Source organism: Lactuca virosa, chromosome 4 (genome assembly GCF_052849685.1).
Source record: "Lactuca virosa cultivar CGN04683 chromosome 4, Lactuca_virosa_CGN04683_v6, whole genome shotgun sequence".
Taxonomy (NCBI): Eukaryota; Viridiplantae; Streptophyta; class Magnoliopsida; order Asterales; family Asteraceae; genus Lactuca; species Lactuca virosa.
Genome location: NC_136429.1, coordinates 99,728,707 through 99,751,351, shown reverse-complemented (window position 1 = coordinate 99,751,351; position 22,645 = coordinate 99,728,707). Strand labels below are relative to the sequence as shown.

General features: G+C 30.2%; 1 long non-coding RNA gene across 2 annotated transcripts; it reads left to right on the top strand.

Annotated features, from left to right (window-relative positions):
- Positions 1-17,445: 17,445 nt before the first annotated feature.
- On the top strand, positions 17,446-18,828 carry LOC145109936 (uncharacterized). 2 transcript variants are annotated; one of them, XR_013709344.1, is made up of 2 exons: positions 17,446-17,968; positions 18,295-18,828. It is a non-coding gene; the product is annotated as an uncharacterized LOC145109936 (long non-coding RNA). The 2 variants fall into 2 exon arrangements; XR_013709345.1 differs by having other exon boundaries at positions 17,446-17,996.
- The last annotated feature ends 3,817 nt before the right edge of the window (positions 18,829-22,645 follow it).

Below are 22,645 nucleotides of genomic sequence, written 5' to 3'. Positions count from 1 at the left end.
AACAAATTCTCTCTCAATCTCTTTCACTCTATCTCTCTCTCTATCCCAAATCTCTCCCAAATCTCTCTTTTAACTTTTTATAAACACGCGGGACATCCCGACCCTTAACTTAGTAAAAAAACCACTCAAAACGGGAAGTTTATTTGAAAAACAGCCATTTAGAACCGAACCTCTTAAGAACCGAAACTCTTAGAACCGAACCTCTTAAGAGCCGAACCTCTTAGAACCGAAGCTACCTTAAGGACCGAAGCTACTTTAAGGACCGAACCTCTTCTAAGGACCGAAACTGCTTAAGGACCGAACCTTTGGTCCTCGGTTCATTTCGCTTGCGAGACCTCTCGGACCGAACCTACCTTCGGTTCTAAGCTTCATGGACCGAACCTCGCACCAACCGAACCCTCGCAGGTTCACTTCTTTCTTCCCGGTTTCGACCACTTTCACGTTTTAAGCCCGTTTTTCATGATTTTAACGTGAGATTTTCATATAAATCCATATTTTATTATTTCCAACCCTCTAAAATCATAATTTATCCATATCTTAGATATTTCTAAGATATAAAACCTTACTAGTGTTTAAGATAAGTTCAAGTACACAAATGTACTTTTTGACTTTTCCCAAGCATGACAACTTTATGACACCTTCAGGTCACTATTCATGTTTTATGTCACTATTCACATCAGCCCTAGTCAACTCATTGTACCTCTCACCCTTCCCCAACAAGTTTCATTTTGTCCTAATCTTATAACAAACACTAGAGATCTTTTCCCTTCATCTCCAAGCTTTACTTTCCTCACCCACAACATACTCTTCTCTCTCACTCACATCCCTCAAAATTTCTTGAGATTCTCATCCACTCTTGGTAAGTATCTTCATCCTACTCTTGAATATTCTACACTCCTTCACTCAAATCATGGAATTCTTATGCAAATATCATCATATTTGTTCTTAGGAACTTCAAATCTTCAATCTTTCTCCAAGTGTTCTTGACTTGGAAACCTCTTTCCTTCAACATCCATCTCAGGGAATCACTCAAGGTGAGTTCATACCCCTACATTTTCATGTTTTCTTCAAGTTTTAGGGGGGGAATACAAGCCATAACAACAAAAACTTAACTAAACTCAAACATCAGCTTTCAACAGGAAAGTTTAGTTCCATTCACGGACTGTTTTGAACATCTTAATCTTTTTAGTTTTCAAAACTGTACAAGAGGCAAGTAGTTCAGGTTCATATCTTTCTAAGGACTACTTGAACAAGTTCATACGATTTTTCTACAATTTATGGCGATTTTTACAAAACTGCCTATCATTTCAGAAAAAATTTCGGACCAGTCTGTGAAGTTGAACATTTTCACACAAGTTAGAGGTCACTAAAAATCATAATAAAAATTATGAACAAAATAGACACATTTTATAAACTCTCAGAGTTTACGGATTCTGATTTTGACTTTCGATGATTTTTCTATAATTTTTCTATGAACAGGAATAGAAAAGTTAAAACTAGAAAAATAGTTAACGATTTCATTTACACCTTGTAACTTGCTGAGCAAGGTGTGTACTATTATATAAATACATGTTTATATTTCATGTCATTTACCTTAGTAAAAATGGTATACATCATATACAAGGAATTACTAATACTACAAACATTTATGATAAACTATAATAGGTATAGTTTATGTTTCATTTACACTACAAACATTTATGATAAACTATAATAGGTATGGTTTATGTTTCATTTACACTACAAACTCACTACCAAAGGTTTCATTTCTACAAAAAGGGGTTTTCAGTTCACTTTACATAAATCTGTTAATGAATAAATTTGTGAGACATTCGCTTCATGATACTTATCAAGTAGCGCATTTAAAGTCCTGTAATTATAACCAGAGTCTCTTGTAGGGAGAGCGTGATAGTTGTGTATAGATCTATATTGGGTCTGACAAACCCACACCTTAGCTGCATGCAACAGCTAGACCGGCAGGTCTAGGGTGACAAATGTCATAAACATTCTGACGCCTGAAGAACGTCGTATGCAAGGCCGACCGGGTCATAACATGGTTATAATAACTCACATGGGGTATTAACAAAACATACGATTTACGGGGATTTCTCTCATTTAAACGATTTTATGTCTATTTAAACTTGCATATACTACTAATAGTAGGGAAAATACTTGTACATTTTGGTCTTTGAGTATTATGACTACATCTCATTTTAAGAAGGAAAATATTGGATTTTTCTGGAACAAACACTACTTTTACAAAGAAAGGATTTCAACTATACATAAAAAGCTTATGAACTCAACCAACTTAATTGTTGACACTCTTTCAAAACTATTTGTATTCTCAGGAAATCAGTAAAACAGGTAACCAGCTGCTTTTGAGGATGGGATGCAAAGACGTCAAATAATACATTTTTGTCATCATAATGTAATTGATTTTGAAACATGTAACTCATATTATGGTGTAACTTTTTCAATTATATTTATGATGGTTGTGTTTGCTTTGGTCACTATTATACTCGTTGTTATGATACTGTACATGAAGTCATCCCACCCCCGGACGTTTCCGCAATCCTTGGTTTGGGGGTGTGACATCATGTAAAAAAATTATGGTAATGACCCGGAATTCTGACAGAATTTCTACAACATTTGTATTTTAGCAACTAAATATCTGACTGTTATAAACAATTTACATGATAAAAACCTTATAAACAACATTATACTAATGCCAATAATATAATTTTGTTTCACTTTTCTTTCAGAGTACTATTGAACTTATGAGTTTTGTTATCCTTATAAGCCCATAACTCTGGCAGAATTGCAGCAACATTTTCATTTTATTAAATACGTATATGAATTCTGTAAATGATTTAAATTATAAATATTCTAAAACGGCAATATACAAATGGTAAGACTATAAATCTGTTTTCCTTTTCTTTCAGAATCGCAAAGTATATATTCATACAGCTTCACATTGCATTATCACATTTACAATATTATTGAACATTTAAGTTTACATTGTTGAATAATTCAAACATACTTGTGTAACATCCAAACAAAAACGATATTGCTCATTATATAGACTACAAAAACACCAATTAATATAATAAAATGTACCCATACATCAAATAATGTATGTATTTATTTGAATTACATAATGAAAATACCTAAAGCTTCTTTGATAGAATCAACCCATACATATAAGCGAAAACTTATTTTTATTGAAACATAAACTCCAAAACAACTAAAGCTCTAGGTTGATTTTCTGGCAAATAGGCAATTTCGCGTGTCATGATTCACCAACTTATTACAAATCGAACATCTTCTTTTTCGATTGAACTGTTCAATCCTACTTGAATTCGTCGGAGGAGGATCCATTTGAACATTGAAATCGTTGTTTGGTTGTTGCTGAAAAAAATATGATACTAACACATATTGTATCGAATTTGTTAATTATATAAACACAAACTGTAATTCGTTTGTACCTGCTCTTGATTATTGTTCAGATGCTTCATTCCAATTTCAAAGAAAAAAAACAAATGAGAATGATATACATGAAGTCAGACGTACAGAGATTATATATAGGTTAAAGGATAATGAATACAAATTAAAATTCTATCTATAATTAGGCTAAAAACAAGGGATTTGATTAGGAATAATATCTTATTTAATTAATGAATTATTTTTGAATTATTTGGTCTAGAATGATCCCTACATCCACACAATATATGTGGATCAACATTTGAACCTATCTCTCTTTCTCTCTCTCTCTCTCTCTATATATATATATATATATATATATATATATATATATATATATATATATATATATATATATATATATATATATATATATAGAGAGAGAGAGAGAGAGAGGTAGCTTCAAATGTTTCTCACATCTATTGTGTGTTAGAATGCACCAATAGGAATTTAGTATTAATTATATGTATATTAAATGCTATCCGTACTTATAAATCATTTTTATGGAAACTAATTAAATTTGTCATTAATGTCAACAATAATATTCTTTCCGAATGAATTCATATCTAGAAGAATGAGAGTGTATTCCAGCAGAATGAGAGTGTATTCTAGTAGACGGATTTATGCAATTTTATTGTATTTTAAGTGAGTGAGTCTTGAAACAAAATACGAACTCATATATAAAAACCTAGATGCGGATTCATTTTAAAAGAATGTTATTGCTGAGATTAATGACGGATTTATTTATTTATTTATTTGTTTTTTTTGAACCGGCAAATATAATATATAACTACTCCTAAACTAACACCTAAATCCACCTATGTCCACGACGGGACTTGAACCTTCAACCTCAAGAAGGGAGAGCACCACCTGATACCGCTAGGCTAGAAGCCATTTGATGACGGATTTAATTAATTTCCATAAAAAAAGAATTATAATTATGGATATCATTTAATATACATATAATTATGGAAATCATTTAATATCTATATTGATTTAATTAAATAATTATTTAATTTTTACTAAATTTCTATTGGTGCATTCTAGCACACAATAAATATAAGAAACAAAATAACCTCTATATATATATATATATATATATATATATATATATATATATATATATATATATATATATATATATATAATATGTGGCTGTTAGGTATGGAAGCTTAGGTATAGAACTTCTAATACTATTTCATTTTAATGCATATTCTATAAAATCTCTTCATCTCACGTTTTAATAAAGTTTGATTGAAATGCAAAGAATTAAATAAAAGAATCTATTTTCTAAAACACGCACCTTAAACCCTCTACATCACATATCGCATTGAACTACTAAATTACTGTAGATATTTTTTTGTTTCATTGTATACTACAATTAATAATTATAATTAGCAAACAAAATTTATCAATTTTTGATATGTGGTGGTGAAACTGAAAACGAATTACAACATTTAAGAATTACATATTTTTTATTTGGGTTTAACGTAGTCTAAGGTCTGTGTCTGTGCATAAATTGGAAGGTAAAGCAAAAAAAAGGGTCGGCGATTTGATAGATTTTTTTTCAAAAAGGTCAACACGAATATATTTCACGATAAAGAAAAAAAAGCGTAAACGAGGTGAGAGATTTTATAGAATTTGCATTAAAACGGTGTAGTATTATAGGTTCTATACTCAAGCATCCAGCCACATATTCCTTTTACCCATATATATATATATATATATATATATATATATATATATATATATATATATATTTTGGGGAAGGCTCATGTCAAAATACATATATCTTGCGAAAATGCAAAGAACCAATTACAATTTTACACATCATTCTTATTTTCTTTTAATTATTAAACATTACGTATATGCTATAAGGTTATATATGTAATTTAAGCAACTAACTGTTTTGTTTCAGTTTCACAATCGCAAAACTACCTAAATAGACAACTTCCACGAATATATACATTAAATAACCACTCCACAAACTATTAAAAATAAGCTTTAATAATTTCAATTTTTCTATTTTTTGTCTAATATCAAAATTTTGTTTTCTAAAAGAAACGTGTTTTTTTTTAATAAAGAAAACTTAAAAGTTTCAAAATAAAATTGCAAATTTATGAATTTATTAAAGAAACATATTTTTCAAAAAGAAATTAATTGAAAATTATTAACATTCCATTTTCCAAAAAAATTGGATGTTTGAAAAATTAATGAAATGCATATATGCAGATTTGTGTTTTTACTATTACATATCCAAACATTTATATATGTATTCTACTGGAATTGATTTAATAAATAAACAAACTTAAAAATATAACGGTGTCATAATAAAATATAACAAAATATGGGGTGGTCACGCAACCCAAGCCCTATGTGCCATTTCATATCCTCTTGTTGACATGTTTGTTAAGTTCACAAGTTTTGCATCCTGCTTGCATGCCACTTCATATCCTCTTCTTTTTCTTTTTTCCTGATTTGTTTTCAGGAGCAACATCTTCATTTGTAACAATGTTGTTCTCTTTGTCATTTGGCATTGTTTCTCCATTATATTTCAACTTATTTTTCTTGCTTTTCTTTGATGATTGTTCATGACCATTTTCAACATCCATTTATGCAGTTAGAGGCAATAAATCAATAAAAATACGTTAATATTTCTCACATTAGTTTGAGGGTGTATTTATATAATGAATATACCTTGATTAGAGCATTCTCCATAGCAGCCTTCATCACCTTAATGTTACAAGGTGCAACTCCTTTGTCATAAAAATCAAGTCGCTCCTCCATTTGCTCACGAAGCTTATCTCCAAAAGAAGTGGTGGCACTCACTCTATGTGGTGTCATTAAAATTTACAAACTTTAATAAAGATTAACCAAAAACATAACTTCAAAAAAATTCATACACTAACCTTAGAAGCAATCAACTCGAGAAGCAACTGAACACTTGTTAGCCAAAAAAGGGGCCATTCGAACTTTGTTTTTTGCAAATGCACGACCAATAAAAGATGAATGGAAAATAATTCCATATTTTGGTGTGTTCCCTTTTGTTTTCAAAGCCTTAAAATCAGAACAACAAGCTCGAGATTAATATCTAACTGTTTGTAGATAAAAATTTTGGTAGTTGTATAAATATGGGAACTGAAAAGGGACAACACCAGGGATTTGAAGGGTAGAAGAAGGGCATTTTGCAAGATTTGTGAGGCTTCCAACATGCGATATCAAACGAGCACCAACAACTTGTCAACTTCATCAATTAAAGCAGCCAAATTTGGTGTTACGTCACTCATTTTAGCAACAAGATAGTTCTCTCTTTATTCAGCAAGGCCCTTCACCCGTTGTGCAAACATCTTGACATTACTCAAGTCAACTGGTGACAAATCTTGACCTGAAAAGAGAATAGATTGGGATACCGTATTAATAGTTATAACCACAAAAAACAACAAACATAAACCTACCTTGCTACCCACGGAAGCTTTGGCTGCTTTAATTACTTCCTTTGTTTTTTCCACTTTACAAGCTGAATCCATTTTGCAATAACCAAACTCTCCAAGGTTAAAATGCCCTTACCGGAAAAAGAAGACGCATCAACCGACATGACTAAAAAACAATCTCTTATTACATTAACAATTCATTTAAGTGTAGTCAAATGTATTTAGGGCTAAACATGTCCAAATGAGCACCAACCCACAAATTTCCTTTTGAGAAAAATCCCAATATCTCCGGGTGTAAAACGTCAAAAACAGATTTCTACATGAATACGAATGAACTTACCCATTTTGTCATAAATTTCTCACCAGTAGTGGCAGGGACGGCGGTGTTGCAGTAGCGATAACTTGGATAACGGTGACGAGCGACGGTATGGCTGGTCCTATGGTTTTTTTTTGCCAGGGGCGAAGAGATTTAAATATGCCCCTATGCTTATAGAATATAATATATACCGAACACATACGAATGTCCAAAATTTGAGTACTTTAATTCAGAAAAATAACCAGATTGGAAAAAAAAAATGGCAAGTTGACTAGAGCGTTGTGCTTTTTAACATGTAACTATAAGAACTTTTAGCAAAAATGGACATATGAGTATATCACTAGGATGTGCATATTCAAAGTTCTTTTGAAAGAAAAAGAATTTTATTAAATAAAAACTAGCAAATGACTACCCAAGTACAATCTAGACAATAGGAACTAACAACATATCCCTCTTACACAAACAATGATACAACACGATCAACTTTGGATCTTCAGTGACTATTCTAGTAATCTTCAAGGTGGTAACATCAACAATGTTTGAGTTGGTAGCAAACTTGGATCTTCAAAAGTGGGAAAAACTAAGGGTAAATACGTAAAAAAGATGCAAACTTTTTAATGCTTTAGTTTATATGCATCAAAATCACCCACATAAAAAGACATTCTCTCAAGCATTATATATTGACAAGTCCTAATTTACCATATACAGAAAGCTCTCATGATTAAGTAGTCGCACAACTACAAACATTAACAAATTCATAAAAAAGTTAGTTATTGATGCACCATTAAATTCAAAAAACTACAAATGAAATACTTATTGGTATGAATATCATTGAAGAAATCAACAAATGTACTCAACACAAGAACCAAACGAACCCTAAAATCAAAGACACAAAGAGATAATCAGTAAAACCATTTAAGAAAAAAACAAAAATACATTGAGAAAAAGACCTTACCTGTAGTTGATAGCCAAGAACCAAAACTTTTGATACCTTCATTGGGGAAGAGACGATATTCATTTGACCGAAGAGGTTGTGTCTGAAGGGATCAATACCGGTGAATTGGGAAAGCTAAAAGATCCAACCGCTAGTGAGATATAGGTGTCGAAAGGGAGATGGAGATTAAGCAAAAAAAAAACTAATATTTTAGCAATAGATATCGATTCACAAATTCAAACCCGCAAATAAAATTGATCTTTATACGAACCCTACATGGATATTAAGCAAAAAAAAAAAAAACTGACCCATTTGTCATCAATTTCTCACCAGTTGTGGCTTGGACGGCGGTGGTGGGTGGAGATGGCTAGGACGAAGGTGGCGAGCGGCGGTCACTTGATGGCCGGTTGGTAAATGTGTAGATAACAGATAGAAAAAAATACATACAGGGAGAGACGAAGAAATAAAGCGTCAATAATGGTTTTAAGTGGAGAAACTAGATCAAGGATAGATGGTGACCTACACTACTGATTTTGTGTGGTGGTGGTGCGGTCTAGTTGCAGTCGAGGAGAATCTATGGTGGGGTGATTGTCTCAGTGGCGGTGGCGCGCGTTAATGTACACATATGGTGGTGTCACCGGTGGCGGGATGAGGAAATGATCAACGACAATGTTGATTCAACGCTGGTGGTTAACCGCATGGCGACTTCGATGACCGTGGCGGCAAATACTGCGGGAGATGTGATGGCATCCGACAGCCTATTCTATTAGGTTTCTCAAGAGTCGGAAAAGGGTTTATAGAAAGAGACATAGTGTGTGAATTATAGTATTAATATAAAATGGAAGATGATGGTGAACTGTTTAAAACTTACTCTACATCTCAATTACCATATTGCCCTTTTGTATAAACCTATTAATTTGTATAATGTTTTAACTCTAATGTACACGTGTTATTTTGTAATAGGTTGTCTTTATTTTCACAATATATTTGTATTTTTTTACATGAACCTACTTTTATATATATATATATATATATATATATATATATATATATATATATATATATTTGTATTTTTTACATGAACCTACTTTTATATATATATATATATATATATATATATATATATAGATGTTCATTTGAGACCACCTATATTTTGTGAGACATGGGGACCAAATCTGAGCATTTGATCAAAACCGATCTTGTGGCTCATAAGAAAACGTGATTAACACTAATTAATCTAAAAGATTAGCTAATTAGGGGTAGATTAGTCACTATGTTAAATTTTAGATCATCTGTTATCTTCACGTTATCACAAAACCCAGCTGCTTTGATTCTTTCTACCAATTCACAACAATCGATCAACATTCCTTCAACTTCGATTCACGCTAATCAATCTTTTATTTTCTTTGATTTGGGTGATTGAGGTTTATGTTCATCTATCGACATCAACAATTCATTACAAGATTTTTATCGATTTTAGCTCTGTGATCATCAATTTCATCCAAGGTAGAAGTTCAAGTGTTCGGTCGATTTATGCTAATCTTCATCTTCAACAATTGCTAACGATCTTTCAAGCTGTGCTTTTTACTCTACATCATGATTTCATCAATTGATCAAGGTTTGAGTTTTATTCCCCTGAGTTTTCATCGCTTTCAGATCAACGATTTTTAGCCATTCATCAACATTGGTAATTAATCATCAACTGATATCAATTTCCATCAGATTGATGGTTCGAGTTTACTATCAAATCAGGTGTTTTATCAATTTAACTTCATCTTAAATCTATTACCATTTCAAGTATTTGATTTCAGCCATCGATTATCAATTTCAAGCTTTTGGTTTTTTTGTGCATTCGAGCACATTTTAAATGAAGATAAGCAAGCAAAAATAACGTATCTTCGTGTTATTTTAAGCTCATTCTATAAAATCAATGAGATATGTACATAACTATTATTGTTCTTGAGCCAATTATCTTACATTATACACGCACTCTACCTGTTTGATGAAAGTCCTAAATGAATAAAGAGTGTGATGTAGAGTCTGATATATCACTCTTTCCTTCCCACCCTTAAACTTTGTTACTATTTAATGATATTGACCCCAACTTCCAAGCTGATTTTTCTTAACTTAGTGATGACTGGTGTACTTCTTTTTGTCAGTGATTGAAGGACATACTGTCATCAATGCAAATGTTCAGTGCATATGTTGGAAGAAGCATATCATCCATATCTTGCCACCATTAATTAATGATGAGAACTTCAAGAAGCATATTGACATGTTAGTTTCAATGGTGCTTGGTCCATAAAGAGTTAAAGTGGCTAAGAAGTTGATGGATGATGAGGACTTGGTTCATCTTTAGAATCGAAATCTGTAATGAGGATGTTGGTTTAATTTACTCCCTGCACTCTCTTTATTTCTTTCTTGATGAAATTGTTCTCTACATTTATGCAACTTTAAACATTGTTATTGCAGCAGATATATATCCTAATACCCATCAAACCCCTTTCACCCCTTTCACAGTGTAAAGTGGTACATACAGTTATGAAATTAGATAAAACTTTCATGTTTTCTATCATTACAACTTTTTAGGTAAGTCTTGAATGGAACTGTAGAGAATGTGGCTCAATAATAATTTCCTGGAGTGTCTCATTCAATGTAGTGGGATGTTGTAAATTTGCTTATATTTTTTTTGTTTGGATTCAAGTGATGTATTTGAGGTAATTGAATAAAACGATAACACTATATTCTTAAGTTTTTACTTTTACATTGGTATTTACAAATAAACTGTACATTATTTTAATTTTCTTACATATATATTGTTATATTCTAGTTCGATATTTGATGTTCATATAATCATTTAGTGTTACATTCTATTTAGAATGTTCTACATATACAAACATCTTATAGCATTATTCTATAAGAATATTAAGTTGTGACTTGAATATAGACAACTTAATTAAATTATTTTGTTAGAATGGTATATCTATTCAGAATATTAAATATAACATTAGAATCTTATGTAATATAAGTTCATTTTATATGTTATAACACAATTTAGAATATTACACTTTAATATCAGAATATTCCATACAATTTCATAATATTACGTATCAATTAACAACATATTAGTAAATACTGTAACCTTGTGATATATTTTTTATAATACAAACTTGAAATTTGGTTTTTAATCTATGAGGTTTTTAGAATACGTTTCAACTTCCAAAGAAAAGTTTGATATTTATCCTAAAAGTATTCATTTCATTTTATAAACTTACATGTTTCTTATTCGTTTAAAAAGTTTATTAGTCTAGGTTCCTACATATTATTTGGTTTCCTACACACTCGAAGGGAATGATGGTTTGAATTAGAATATTTCATATTATAATATAATATTACATCATATTACAAATCTTTCATATTATTACACATTAACATTATAAACTTTTCTTTTCTATAAATAAATTTTTTTATATAGACTATTCTATATATTCCTATAACACTATAAATTGTAAATTCAGAGTATTACATAATATTTCATATAATATTAGAATCTTACATAATGTAAGTTAATTGTACACATTACAACATAATTTTAGAATAGTACGCTTAAATTTCATAATATTACAAATAACTTCATAATATTAAATATTAACAACACATTATAAAAATATTGAATATTTTGAATAGTTAGATTAATATCATATCATTGAGTATTAAAAAGCCAAAATTTAATTATACATTGTTGTATTAAAATATCTTGCATATAACTTAGAATGTCACATAATATTATTCTATTAAAATATTCTACATATAGATTATAAAAACCTATAACTTTATTTTATTAGACTATAAACATCATACATCATAAACTACAACATTCTAATGATTTTAAACATCATACACTCTACTTATAAAATTTACCTTGAATAGTGACTTAAATTCTAAAAAAGACATAAACATCAATTGACGATAACAACAACACATAAAATTATTCTATTAGAATATTATACATATACTTATTATAACATAAAACATACAATATTATTCTGATGAAATATTTTACATAGAGACTTTAATTTTAAACTCGTCTAATATGTGAAAGATATTACTACCATTACACGACATAAACTACAAAATTACATGTATTATCATTTAAAACATAACTATTGTTCAACCACAATATTGTTTTATTAAATATTCATCAATCTTCAAACATTCAAACCATAACTATTATTTGATCACTTGATGAGCTATCTGACGAGACACCATGAACTACAGATTTTTATAGACGTTGTCGTACATTCTTTTCTTTAGGATAAAAACTCATTTTCCCTTGATTTGGTGATTTCGTTATCTTATCTGCATCAAAAAAATAAACCATATTTTTGTTAAAACAATAAAGTAGGATATAAACAATAAATTTTTAAAAATGTTCTAAACATGTTGTTTCCAACTAAATGCATTTTGTTTAAAATCATATATTACACATTACTTAACAAAAATGTTCAAAACAAGTTATTTCAACAAAATTAAGATGTCTAAAATAATATATTACATATTACTTAATAAGAAGTTTGAAAGAAAGTTGTTTCCAACAAAAATCAAAATGTCTGAAATTAGAATATGACATATAATTTTAAAATATTTTACATAACTGCATAGTATATCAAATGCTCTCTGAATATTACACATTAGTTCACGAAAACGTTCAAATCAAGCAGTTTAGACAAAATCAGAATATTTAGATAGCAAAACCCATATCACTCTATTTGTACTACATCTTCCAATTAAATAATACAATAACAGTTGAACTTAGATTATACTAATAAGAATACGTAGAGTATCAAAATTGAAAAAACCTTTTTACTAAATTTATACCAGAAGATAAATAATTAACATAATACCTGAAATAACTCACATATGGTCCTCACTGAAATCATAATGTTACTTTGTTTGAGAACTTTCTTTGAATCATTTATCCTCAACTTTTTGGTATTGAATTTTCTGAAAATCTGAAATTCATAGCTAAGCCTGTCGACAATAAAACTACATCATAAATGTAAAAGAATTCAAAAACAGTTAGACTTCAATGTTATAAAACACTATATCATCTAATGAAATAAAGTTATGAAGTAACATATGACGTCATATTATAATAGCTAGAATATAAACTTATGAAACATCAGATTATTAAACTTTTCTTCAATATCCAAATAAGCAACAAAATAGCAATAACATCTAAGATTATATTATAGTTCAGACACTTATAACATCTTAGATAATTCTAAAATTCATAGCAAAACCTATATACAACAAACCTATATCATAAACTCTAAAGAAATCGTAAACAATTAGACTTCAATGTTATAAAACACTATATCATATAATAAAATAAAGTTATGAACTGACATATGAAATCATATCAGAATACCGAGAATATCAACTTATGAAACATCAACTTATTAAACTTTTTTCTAGAATATCAACTAATAAGCAAAATAACAATAACATATCAGATTAAATTATAGTCCAAACACCTGTAAAAAAAATCTAGAAAAAAAATTATATGATGTTATAAATTAATTGTTAAATGTAGCTAGTGTACAAAATTTCATAAAAAATCTTTCATAAATCATAATCGTTGAATAATCAGAATCAAAATCAAGGATAACTCAAGAGCATGTAGAATACAAATGTGTGAATTGTTGTTGATTTATAAATCAAAATAACTATATCATAAACCCTAACTACGTAAATCGGAATAATTTTATTACCAAGTTATAGTCGAAATATAGAAAAAATCAATACATGTTTTGTGAATTGGAGAATGATCAGGTGTATAATACGAATATGAATTGATAGAATGAAGCATTTTTATGACCGGTTTAGTGTTTATCGTGATGAAATCTGAAACAAATTATAATCACGAAAAACGTGTTGATTCAGAAATAGATGAAAATTGAGCTTGGCGATTCTGTTTTCTAGGGTTTCGAATTTTTACAAAAACACATAATAGCAATCATAATATATATAATTTTATATTAAAACACACATTTCAATTCATAGACTAACAAGATACCATGTAATAACATTTCAGAATATCTAAAATATTTTACTAGAACATACATTATAATAATTAGAATAGTTAAAATTTAGCATAATAACAATCAAGAATATATAAAATAAATAGCAATCCAAAATATACATAGTATTCGACTAAAACATACATTATACTTCATATAAGATTTAGAATATCACATAAAAACATTCCAGAATATATAGACTTTAGTGGAATTATAAAAGTTCATGTTTTGCAAAGTGGAGATTCATCATGTATATAATCAGAATATGATTGTGTAGAATAAGCCATTTTTGTGATCATTTTAGAGTTTTGTTGTGATGAATATGAAACTAACTAACTTAAATTAACTACAAACATCAAATATTAGTAACATTCTAAATCTTTACAACATACAAGAGATTCAATTAAATACCAAATAAAAAAATTAAAGTGATAATCCATTGATTAATATAAATCAAAATCATATACAAATCAGAATCATATAAGAACATTTGGAATACTAACATATCAACCCATATTATACAGATTTAGTACCAGGTCATGTCATTAATCAACAAATCTACTTCTAAAATCAAATTTATAATTCATCAAATAAGCAAATCCAATATTATTAAGACATTACAAGGAGATAAAACCTTATTTATCAATTATTGAAATCTAAAATACCTGCAATAGATGTAATTTCCTCATGTTCTGGATCTTTTAAGTCACCAGGGGAAGTTTTTTGTATGAAAACTTAGATCTGAAGCCTTTGATTGAGAATGGACTACTTCTAACGGATCATCACACAAACCAGAGCTAGAATTAGAATCAATTTTAGCAAAATGAGCCACGATTAATGCTCTATTAGAAAAAAGATCTTCAAATTGGTGTACCCGAGATTTGATTTGGTTGAATGAAATCGTAGTTTTTAGGATAAGAATCAGAATCAATTTCTTTGTGTTTTTATTGAGAGATTGGAAACAAAGTTTAATCATGAACGAACTTTGAATCGATGAAAGCAAAATGTAATCACGATTCAACATCAGAATATGAATCAGAACATTGAAAATCAAAATGATAGTGAATCGTAATCGATTTTTAGGGTTTTAACGAGAAGAAATTAGAATATTTTAACTCAAAATCACTCACAGATATAAAATCAAGAAGAAATTATAGTATTATACGTCACCTGGATTAACTCTAGATGTAAAATCTGAATCCGATTCTGAATGACCCATTTATTGTAAAACCAAGCTTCGATTTCGTTTGATTCAGGAATGTTGATGCTCGAGAACTTGATCCGATTTTATGATTAATCTGAAACAAATTTTTGAAGGAAGCAGAAGATGTCGATGATCGAGATTTGTATCAAATGGGTTTTAGTGTTCGTATCTAGGGTTTTTAGGAAGAATACCGGGTGTTTTTGTGTGCTGAACGAAAAAGAATGCAAAATTCCATACCTGCCCCTCCATGTCTTGATCTAATCCCAAAGTTCCATTAATTTACAAAAATGCCACCGCCTATTTTATGGTTTAATCTAAATTAATATCAGCCTTTGATTATTCAAGATGAGTGGTCAAGATTTGGTCTCCCCGTCTCACAAAATCTAGTGGTCTCACATGAACCTAACACTATATATATATATATATATATATATATATATATATAAGGGAGGGTTCATGCGTAAATACAAATAATTTGCGAAAACGCGAAAACAAGAAAAACCTATGAGATTGTGTCACCTCAACATTATATTTTGGACAATAATTCATCCAAACTTTGAAATACATGATGATAATCAATAATAGATGAGAAATTGTTTAATATTAGCAAAGTATGATTTTTGACATTTTTATTATGAAAAAGTGAATTTAAAAATGGTTAAGGACGTGAAAAAAAAAGTAATTATTAAAAACGTTTTTAAACCTATATTATCATAACACAATCCAATGTAAACTTATTATCTTTAATTTAGTGCTAATAAATTTATTTTTTATAGTACATGTGTTTGATTTTTATAAGATAAAATCTGTTTTTGCGTTTTCGCAAGATATTTATGTTTTCGCATGAACCTACTTCTATATATATATATATATATATATATATATATATATATATATATATATATATATATATATATATATATATATATATATATATCAATGAGAGGAAGAACTATTGTTTTTGAGCTTCAGACTTTGACCACATCACTTTCCAAATTGTGCACTTTAGTCCCTCCCTTGTAAGCCTGCGGCTTTACACCCTTTCGCTGCCCCAGATAAGTCACCGCTTCATGGCTTCATCCATTCTTCCACAAACCTCTCCATCTCTTGCCTCCAACGAGTATTCGATACACGTTGACGGTGCTCTTCGTCGGTTTCACCATAACAGTTGATAATCTTCGTCCTCCACCACCTCCTCTTGGACTTCGCCTCACCAAGAAAACCAACAACCGAAGATTCGCGGTTTTCGGTTTCTGTTGTGTCTACCTGCGTAATTACACCTCCGAGGTAAGATTCCTAATCGATTCCACTTTTCAAATTTTCCATATTCTGCTATGCCATTGTAGTAGTTCTGTTTCTTTCTTTTTCTAGGGTTTATGTATTCTTTCTGCTTGATTTGCAAAGAGTGGTTGTTTTGGGTGCCGATTGTGGTGGGTGTAGGCTGGTGAAAGGGAGCGACACGAAAAATTTCTACTTTCGGTGGTCGGCGGCTGATTTAGACCCGATTTCGCTTGCTTTGTTGTATGTCGTTGTCGTTCCCTTCCAATGGTATCGTCTCTGCTTTAATTCTCACCTTAGGCTAAAGGGAGTGGTAACACTTTTAGCACCTTGCCATGTCAATTTTTTGAGTGCCACATCATTTTTTTTTTGTCTTAACACCTAATTCTTAGCATTTCAAAGGGAGTGGTAACACTCCTAACATTCATTTTTTTTTTCTTTTTCAAATTTAATTAAATTATATTTTTTTAATACATAAACATTTAATATTGCTTTAAATTCTATTTTTTTAAATAAAAACACTTAGTATTTAAATTAAAAAAGGCTACACTAATTTAAAACATAATACTAAATAAAAACGTTTCTGTTTTTGGACAAAAATATCAAGTCGCTTAAACTTTAGGACAAAAAATAACAAGCTATTGAAACTTTGGGGGCAAAATATGTAAATTCATTATCTTCTTCCCCAATTCTCTGTTAAGCGCACACAGTAAGTTTAACGAAAATCTTAGCAACAAAAGTTGAAGCTTCCACACCTCCCAACTGTTAAAATCGGAGAGATTTTTTTATGAATTTGTCAAATATGAAATGGGATCCGATTAGAAGCACCAATCACAGCAAGCCAAACTCTCTCTCTCCTCTCGCTATACACCTAGCGACTCACCGGTAGCGAGCTTCCTAACATGCGCTACGGGGTGGTGTATAGCGTGCTTAGCGAGCTCCTAACGAGTGTTTGTAGCGACCGACTCCTTTCAGCCTTATCTCTATCGTCTTTCAAATCCATTCACCCCGATGCTTCCTCGGGATTTGGATCACAATGTAACCCAAAAGGTGTCGATGTGATGCAGGTGCGAGGTTGCCGACGTGGAGGCGACGCAGAGCAGGTCAGCCGACGGAGACTCTGATATACCGCCGTCAGTAATCTTTTGGACCTGACGTTGTTTTCAAGTCGGGCAATTTTCTTACTGAGACGTTTTCCTCTCTCCGCCACGTTTCGTAATTATGACGCTCAATTGCAGATGTGTATGATGGATTTCTGCCCATGTTCTATGTAATTTTGAGTTCTATTGGGGTGCCCTAATGATCGAATTACTAAAGGAATTCTTTGTATTTGATCTGATTTGGGGTTGGTTTAGTTTTAATGATGATTATCATGGTGAATTGGTGCCGTTGTTTGAACTATTTGGTTTGGGGGTTTTGTGTTTGCTCATATTCTCACCTCATTGATCATAAAATAAAAATAAAATAAAATAAAATAAAATAAAAAACTGATTATATACATATACTACTAAAATTACTTATATAATTTCCTAATGTAGCTCATGTTATTCAATCTTTGTTAATGGTAGGTGATATACACGGACAATACCTAGACCTATTGAGGCTTTTTGAGTATGGTGGCTACCCTCCCACTGAAAGCTACCTCTTTCTTGGTGATTATGCTGACAGAGGCAAACAAAGTTTGGAGACCATATGTCTGCTTCTTGCATACAAGATCAGGTATCCGGATAAAGTGTTTCTTTTAAGAGGAAACCATGAAGATGCCAAAATCAACCGCATTTATGGGTTTTATGACGAATGTAAAAGGAGATTCAATGTCCTTTTATGGAAGATATTTACAGATTGCTTCACTTGTTTGCCAGTTGCTGCATGGTGGTATTTCCCCTGAGCTTGAGAATTTGAGACAAACTAGGGAAATTGAAAGGCCAACTGAAATCCCGGATAATGGACTTTTATGTGATTTCTTTTTCTTTTTTTTTTATTTCTTTGCGGTTAAATCAATCGATTCATGTTTTTTTAGAATGATCTGTTGTTTCCTTTGTTGCAATTTGGTCTGGTGGCTGTTGGACTATCTAGGAGACATTGAAATCACATTTCCTAAACTTGGAGGCATTCATAACCATCTTTTAGTGATAGGCAACACACTTACATTATTGTATTGATGATATAGGTTTTTTTATTCACATAATCAAAATTCAAAGTTGTCACCAGATTATAAATTTTTTCTGAATTTTCTAATTATTTCATTCTTATCATATGTTTGAAAATTATTTCGTGGAATGGAATGGAGAATTGCAACGTAAACCAATAAAACGATAAATACACAATAAATGGTACACGATTTTCATTCCACATCTGACAAGGCTGAAAAGTTTTGGGTTTCCACTAGTTAGGACAAACGCATAAGGCCCGAATAACATCCCTAATTTAAAAAGTTTGGCTATGTTTGGCGTACTACCTGATAGCTGAAAAACTAGCTGTTAAATAAAAAGCTAGCTGATAGCTGAAAAGCTAGCTGATAAAAAATAATGTTTGGTAAAACTAGCTGAAATGTATAAAATTACATAAAAAGACAGTAGTAATATGTGTTCAATTAATTAAGGGATGTATTTGGACAATTTTAAAAAAGCTCCTAAAAAGCTAGTCTAAGTAGTTTTTCAAAAAGCTAGCTTATAAGATACTTTTTGGCTTACCAAACACGACAACATAAAAAAGCTCAAAAAATAAGCTAGCTGATAATCAGCTAGTTGTGGCGCGCCAAACACAGCCTTGATGAAATGGTACACGATTTTCGAGTTTTCTACAGCCAGCATAGTAGTTAGCAAAAAAAATTACCAAAACCTTGTACTTTTATATTTATTTACTAAGATACAGTAGTTTGAAACTTCAAACGAAATTATAGTTTTTTTTAAAGAGACAAACGGAATTATAGTTACTAATTCTTTTTTATGACTTTTCAATTTTTTTTTCTTTTGAGAGGTGCACTTCGTCGGAATTGCCTTGAGAGTGTCAATCCCAAATCCACCGTTCAAAATTGCTAATACCATTCCTACTAATATTTATGCGGACGAAAGACCAAAGCCATCATCCATCATCCATCATCTCCTTCTTGGCCTTATCGCCCAATGCCGCCAAGAGTAGTTACACTTTCCTGTGATTTTGTTCCACATTTGTTTGATTCATCACCAGATGGATGGCTCCAACAACCTATAGCAAAAGAGATGCAACTGATTTATCTTTTTATTCGCTGCAAAATACTCCGTAAATAAACCTCAGATTTAACGGCGAAATTTGCAATCTTCTGGTGATGCGCTGAGTTATCTTTTTAACTTGAAAAAATAAGGGCGATCGTTGAAGAAGAAGATAATTTGGACGTGGGAATTGCTGGGTTTGGCATAACATTAGAGGACACTGTTTGATGCTTCATTTTGATATGAAATATGAGGTTTTTGGATACCAAAAAGTCCAGACCATTAGACTTGAACATCGTACGATGAAAGTATATAATCTTGCAATTACAGCAACAAACCTTTAGTTTTCCTGGATGGAATAGAAATCTGCAACATTCAAAAGATTGTAAAATTTCAAAGGATGGCCATTAAAACAAATAAGCAATAATAGCATACTGACATCTTTCCAAAAAAAATAAGTAGGGTGGAGATGACGACAAAAACGAGTTAACGGTTGTGGGCTTTTTGATCTGGCAGGTATGAACCGTCGAGGTGGGAAGGGGGAAAAAAGGAGTGGAGGAGTGGAGGAGGAGGACTCATTTGTTTTTAATTTTTATTTTTTTAAATTAAACTAGTAAAGAGCTCGCGGCTACGCCGCTTTTGGGGTAATATGGGAAAAATCGGCAAACTTTAAAAGATATGTGTTGAAATAGTAAATCACCACAAATAGGGGAGAAAGTCAACAACTCCAAAAATTAGACGTCAAAAGTGTACAAAAAAAAGGGACACTGGTGGAGAAAATTGAAAAATGTTGTGGTAATAATGTTAAAGTTGTCAAAGTTGGAAAAATATGGTGGCAAAATTCAAAAGGTAGTTTTTTGTGTTTATTATATCAAAATGTAAAAGTTTTGAGTAGAAGGACGAAAAGTGTCAAGTTCATTAAAGATTTGTGGAAAAAACACCAAAATGTAGAAGTTTTTATTGCAAGGACTAAAAGTGTCAAAGTCACTAAAGATTTGTGGCAAAAACCTGAAGGCACAAAACTTTATCAAAACGCAAAAATGTAAAAGTTTTGACTTTAGGGACGAAAAGCGTCAAATTCACCAAATATTTGTGGCAAAAATCTTAAATCCAAAAAGATATTGTTGCTAAGGTCCTTGTGATTTAATATATATATATATATATATATATATATATATATATATATATATATATAATTAATTGTGGGGTAAACACTGCTACCATGTTTTGATAAATAAATATCAAATTACCATTGTGTGGGAAATATTTTTTGCATTCACCATCTTTTGGTAAAAAAACTCCACCATTTTCATTGTGGTGATGCGCAATGGTCCATGTGAACATTATAATTCTACGACTAAAGTTTTTTTATCATATTAGGTATGAAACCCATGTATTACAATGATTATTTTAAAAAAATTAAATATGAAATTTTAACAATTTAAGATGTTTGAATTTATAAGAAAAATGAAAAAAAATTTGAATTATTAAAATTAATGAGGCTTTAATACGTTACATATATAAACTCTTACTAATAAATACCTTACATATATATTACCTTACATATTAAATATGGAATTATAATTTAATAAAATGAAAATTTTAATAAAATGACAAATGGAAAATAGAAAAATCAAAATTTCTAGAAAATAACATGTAGAGATGTAGCAAAAAAGATTTTAATTTATTAGAGAGTGATCACATTTGGTTTTTTTGTTTTATTTTTTTATCTTTGTTTTACTTTTAACACATTTACATAATTCGTCATAAATACACAATAAATGGTATATAATTATATATTAGTTGTTTATGAAAGTATATTTTGGAAAGATATTTTTAGTGCATTCAAAATGATATTACTATTGATATCTGTTGTGTAAAATCGAATAAAAAAATGTCTTCAAAATGACGTCTAACGAGCTCAATGGGGAGTCAGCAGTGGCCGCAATGACTGGGACTCCATTTGTTTTTTTCATCTGGATATGTGATTCTTTTCGAAAATGAAGTTTCTTTATTTGTTTAATTTATGGAAGTTAGAGTTCTCTGCAAAATCTCGGGTTCTGTCTTAGCTATTCTTTTAAAATACTAAATCCTACCATTTTTGCATTTCCTAATTTTGTGGCTGAATTTAGGACTAATGAGGGTTCTATTGCTTTCAACAATTGGAAGTGTTTTGGGTATTCTTTTAAAATACGGTGATGTTTAGTAGTTTACTAAGTTATAAGTTATAATCCGTGTGTAACACGGTTGACAATAAAAAAAATTATATAATAAAAAACAATTTATCTAATCATACATTGGCAAACAAATATTTGTATATAATCTTTAAAATAAACACAACAAATTATGATACAAATAACCCAAAAATTACCAAAATTAATAAATAATTTAACTTTTCATACCAAATAACCCAAAAATTAATAAAATTAAGAATTTTTAAAAAATTAAAAGTATTAACAAAATAATTTGCATGACAATATAATTTTATACCAAATAACCCAAAAATTGCATGGCAATAATTTTATATGAACGCTAATACATATAACTAAAAACTTAAATGAAAATGTAATATATAATAGTAATAAATTGATACAAAGAGGTGGAAAAGAGCATATAGGTTTCGGAAAAAAAAATCCTTAGTCTCGATGATATTTATATTATTATTTTTTTGAATAATAGTTTTATTATTATATTTAATGGCTGGAAAATAGTGTATATACAATTAAAA